The sequence below is a fragment of the Rhododendron vialii genome, chromosome 8a (genome assembly GCF_030253575.1).
Source record: "Rhododendron vialii isolate Sample 1 chromosome 8a, ASM3025357v1".
Classification (NCBI taxonomy): domain Eukaryota; kingdom Viridiplantae; phylum Streptophyta; class Magnoliopsida; order Ericales; family Ericaceae; genus Rhododendron; species Rhododendron vialii.
The window spans coordinates 2590776-2595899 of NC_080564.1; the positions used below are offsets into that span (position 1 = coordinate 2590776).

The 5124-nt window shown below is 38.3% G+C and overlaps 1 long non-coding RNA gene across 1 annotated transcript; it reads left to right on the forward strand.

The window, feature by feature from the left end:
* The first annotated feature begins 432 nt into the window (after nucleotides 1-432).
* LOC131299045 (uncharacterized) lies at nucleotides 433-3881 on the forward strand. Its single transcript, XR_009190601.1, has 2 exons — nucleotides 433-1596; nucleotides 3405-3881. It is a non-coding gene; the product is annotated as an uncharacterized LOC131299045 (long non-coding RNA).
* Nucleotides 3882-5124: the final 1243 nt, after the last annotated feature.

Genomic DNA, 5124 nt, shown 5'->3' on the forward strand with positions numbered 1-5124 from the left:
TCCACTACAATCCTACCGGAATACCGAAGGTCGTGTTATAACGGAAGACCGCGTCTGTTGAATGACATGCGCCTCTTCGGGAATCACCACAGCCTTCGAACATAAAGGTTGCATACGCGACTCTTGGATGGGCGGGAAAGTCTTCAATAAACACCCCTTTAAGGTGTGTACCATATGCACCTATTGTGTGATTCATATTGTGCCACCTCATAAAAAATTACTTGTAGGACCGGTTATTCATAACATTTTATTTCGTATCGTAACTTTTATACTAAAAATTCGTAACTTTTCAACAATATGATTCGTAACTTTTTAGCAATAGATTCGTAATATTTTGGGATTCATAACATTTTGGTGTATTTTAATAAGAGTGCATATGATACACACCCAAATAAGGGGTATGTATTGTAGCACTTCCCGATTAGGTTCGGTAATTTGATGTGGTTCTTCATCTTGTTATTGCTCTTCCATCTCATCCTAACAACATCGACAGTAGGATAACAATGGCCTCCATCACTCTGTTTCTCATGAACACGAGTTCACATTTGTCATAGCAAATGGGTACAGGCAAGTGCAACGAAGATGTCTCCGTGTGACTCCATTTCTCTTCCTTCGGTTTGGGCGTCATTCTTCATTTTTTTTTTCCAGCGAGAATGAAAATTAGTTTATTATACTTCTTTTGAATTTGAGAATTCAGGCACTTTGTAGAGATTGCACGAAACCTACCAATGATCTGGACGTAATTTTTCAGAAAATATGTGCAAAGTGTTCAACAAAATGCCTGTTAGAGGTGTGAGATTTTTACCATCTCTGAAGGAAATATAATCTGAAGTGATTTCTCCCCCCCCCCTGTATGTATGTATATGTTTCGTCCTTCACTCTTTAGGAGTTTTGTTCTTCAGATTACGTTTCATGAACTTACCAATGACCTGGACGTAATTTTTCAGAAAGTATGTGCAAGGTGTTCGACAAATTGCCTGTTAGAGGTGTGAGATTTTTACCATCTCTTAAGGAAATATAATCTGAAGTGACTTTCCCCCTGTATGTATGTATATGTTTCTTCCTCTGCTCTTTAGGATTTTTGTTCTTTAGATTATGTTTCATGTCACGCTCCAATGGTTTCGTTAACATTGTGAACAAATCATTCTAAGATTATTCTAATTGTGAGGGGTGGCTAAAACAGTTATCTTGAAACTCCTTCGCCAACCGTCAATCTATGCATAAACTGGTTAAGGAACTTTAATATATTAGTTGTTTCATAGTTTTAATGTCTTGTTCTTGTTCCACACTTGGTCCCCCAAGCATGATGCATAAGCACCGAAACTGAGATCACTGAGGGGTGGATTTTTCCTTATTAATGTATTATTGTTGTCTTCTTCAAAAGTTGAATTAATTAATTCCAAAACTTCATAATCTTTTTAGCTTTGACACGATTTTTCCTGTAATGATCATGTCAAGGTTTGATGGAAGGACAACTGCTCACAAAATTACATATCGAAGGGTAGAAAACCAGCCACATCTACCAGTTCATAGATTTTCAACACAACGACGTCGTTTGGAAAAAAAACAACCAAATGGAGAGACGACGTCTGCTAGGTACTGTTTCTTCCTCCATTTCATTTTCCCCCAGACTTTGTTTGGAAGTTTGGATTCCCCTAAATTAGAAATCAAATGCTATGGACTCTACATCTCCAACAAATGAGAAGCCATAGCTCAGGCCAATCCCCACTTCCCAACCATTTGGAAGGGGTACACTAAAACAGTCATGGTACCAAGAACAAAAAAAAAAAAAAACCTATGTTTACTCCCAAATAACAAACCGAATATGAAATTACTGTCCACAGAGATAGAGGAGAGGGGGAGGTTCCCTTGGCGACATATTTAGTCGTTTATATTGAGACAGGAACATTCATTTTCTTTAGGCTCTCTTCCTTGTGACCTCATAAAATATTTCTGAGATTAATATGGTTTTGGTTCAATTTTACATTGGACTTGATATGCTGTGTCAATGATCCATTCAAACAAACATCACTATTCTGATTGATTTTGCTATAAATTGGGCTATAGAAGCAGATGAAATTTTTTTTTTTTTTTGGAGAGATGGGTTTGTTGGGAGAGAAATGAAGTTTGACGAGAGAGGGAGAGAAGGTGGGAACTGGGTCTGTAGTCAGAGAAAGAGATATGGGAATGATTAATTGGGAAAAAAACGAAAAGGGATGTGGTCTATGAAGGGTCGCCGTTTAGTTGGTTTTATTCAAATGACACCATTGGATTTAAAGTTTATATATAGGTTGCAAGACGTGCCTGGTTTTCTACCCTTGGATGAGTTAGTTTGTGTGTTGTCGCTCTTCATCCAAACCTTGACATGATCATTACGGGGAAAATCATGACAGAGGATCCGCAATTGAGGGCCTAAGGGTAGGAGCCTAAGCTGTCCTACCCTTCTGATTGTCAGATGCAACACTTCACCTTCAAAATGGAAACCTATTCTGCCTGGTTTGTTTAGATTTAATGTCGCTAGATCTTCTCCCAGCTAGGTCTTGCCGGTGTAGTTGGAATTTTCTGAATTATGAGGTTACACAAGTTCCTTTCTTCTCACCATTCTTTTATTCTTTGGTTCTTTAAGAAAAAATAATGTGGTTGAGCTATCTCTGAATTGCTACTTGGATTTTTATTACTTTATTCGCTTAGGCATATAATTTTCCAGTGCCATGAAGAGATCACTAAAGCGTTTGACCTTCCGGAGGATAGTCAGCATCTGCTGCATTTAAGTTTTGGAAAGCGACGTTTTTGGCTTACAAGTGAGATTAACATTGCAACTGATGAGTTAGCTAAGATGGAACAAGAACAATGTAAGCCGTAAATGGTAACTTGCTATTTTTTTGTCCACTTTTTGAATGTTACAACTGTTGGTTACAGATATCAAGGGAGCGATGTCTCTTTAGCACTATGTTACTATCAAACTTCTGAAACTTCCCTTTCGCTTAATATAAGCCACGTTTTGTTCGTCGACTGTATGGATTTGTACAAATGGTAAAATCCTCACTTGGCTTCAGCATACCTTTAGAAATATACGTCAGGATAGCGAGTGTTCTAGATGCCAGATGCATGTAGAGGATATGCACCATTTATTCATTGATTGGTGCTTTGATTTGAGACTTTTGGACTAACTTCACAGTTTCAGCTTCAGGGGACACTAAACAATTACAGGAAGCCAGAACCAATGATTAGAGGGAAGCCTTGGAATGTTTTTTTATGTGTTGTTCTTCTATGATAGTTACGGTTGAGTAGAAACAAAAGTAAAGTGTTTGACAATCTGGATAGCGCTAAGCACAAAACTGAGACTTAACCAACAAAAACCGAACAAAACCTCGCATATTTACATGTTGGTTGCAAATTTCTAGGTAGATGCAAGTTGAGGTTGAACACTGATGACAGTTTGCAAGGTAACCTTGGGTTGGCTGGTCTTGGATTTGTCTTTAGGGACGAGAGGGCTGCTGGATGTTCTAACTTCTTAGAAGGTTGGCTAATGTCATGACCTTGAATGCCAAACTTAGGGGCATATTTCCAGGTCTGCAGAGTGAAGAGTGAACTTGATCAAGGGTGGAGCTCCTTCAAATTCCCCCTCATAAGGTGCCGGAGGATGAATGTAAAGAAAGCATGGCAAGAAGGAATTGGACTGTTGGCTATATTCCACGGGAGGGAAAGATGGGCCTCTAGCAGGATACACTTGTGGAAATTGTGTTAATTTGTCTTAAGGAAGTTAGAGAGCTTCTTTGAGCTGAATTTCGCCAAAATTTGTAATCGTTGACTTTAGTTTATCTTACTTCTACCCTGTAATTCCAAAAAGAAAAAGAAATGACGCGTTGTTTTCTTTGTCATCTTATTTGGTTTCGATAATGAATGCAAAACGAGGTGGTTTTGGCGTGGCACAAGTTACTGTACGCAAAAAATAAGAAGAAGAATGAAGCATATAAAACAAAAATTTATGTTGTTCACTTTGACCGGTTAAATGTAATGTTATAGATTTATCCACGTGCAAAGCACGTGCAACTTTACTAGTTTTCATAAAAATACGAAGGGCACAATAAAATTAAAAAAACACTATTGTCTACTAAATTTAATGGCTAAAACTAAATTTTTTGCCCCAAGAAAATCCTTTGACCAACAACTAATTTTGATTGGCAAAAGATCTGTTGTCATATTTTAAATTTTTTTTAACCTATGTCTATATATGTATTTTAATATATTTTAATATCATGTTCTCATTTTATGAAGTATAAATATTTTTGTTTTCCTGATGTAACAGAAGTTCTTAGCTAACTAAATAGTAAGGGCTGGAGAAATCAACCAAGAGTGCGTGGTTCAAAACTTGGCAATGACATAAAAAGACTGTCTAGTAGATATAAAGAAAAGATCACGCACAATAATTTTTCATCTCAGTTTATGGTGTGATCATTTTGAACTTTCATTCAATCCATCTAAAGTGACATACGATCACACTAAAGAGAAATGATCACCCCCAAGAGAAACAATCACGACTTTTGGCCATGATTGTTTCTCTCTCGCGATAAAAGAGAGTGACTTATAATCACACCCAAATCTATCACGGTAGCAGGAGCGTGACGGAAAACTTACAATTACCGCCAATAGTTGTGATCTTTATGGTTTATTGCAGTAGTGCCGTGATAGCCATTTCTGCACACTTGATGGGATTGGCCGTGAAGCTCCGTATGATCGCCACCGTCCTCCTCTGTTTCACTGTGGTCGCGGCCCAGAACCTCAAGCTTCCCATTGGGGTTGGTTCAGTTTAAGTCCAACATATTACTAGGGGCCTTGAAGAGATTGCCAGGAACCCCGAGGGAGTTCCATTTCAAGGGTTTGAAGACGGCGACCAACAACTTCGACTAGAAGAACAAGTTGGGCCAGGGTGATTTCGGTGTTGTGTACCGAGGCCATTTGCATGATGAAAACCTGGAGGTGGCCTGTTACCTAATTTTCTGATTTCTATCCAATCGACGGGGAATCGACAGAGAAATGGTATATGTGATTTGCTGGAATGTGGATGTGAAAAGTAGAGTTTGGTTCCTTGTCGTTTTCAAGACTTCTTTGGAAACAAACAAT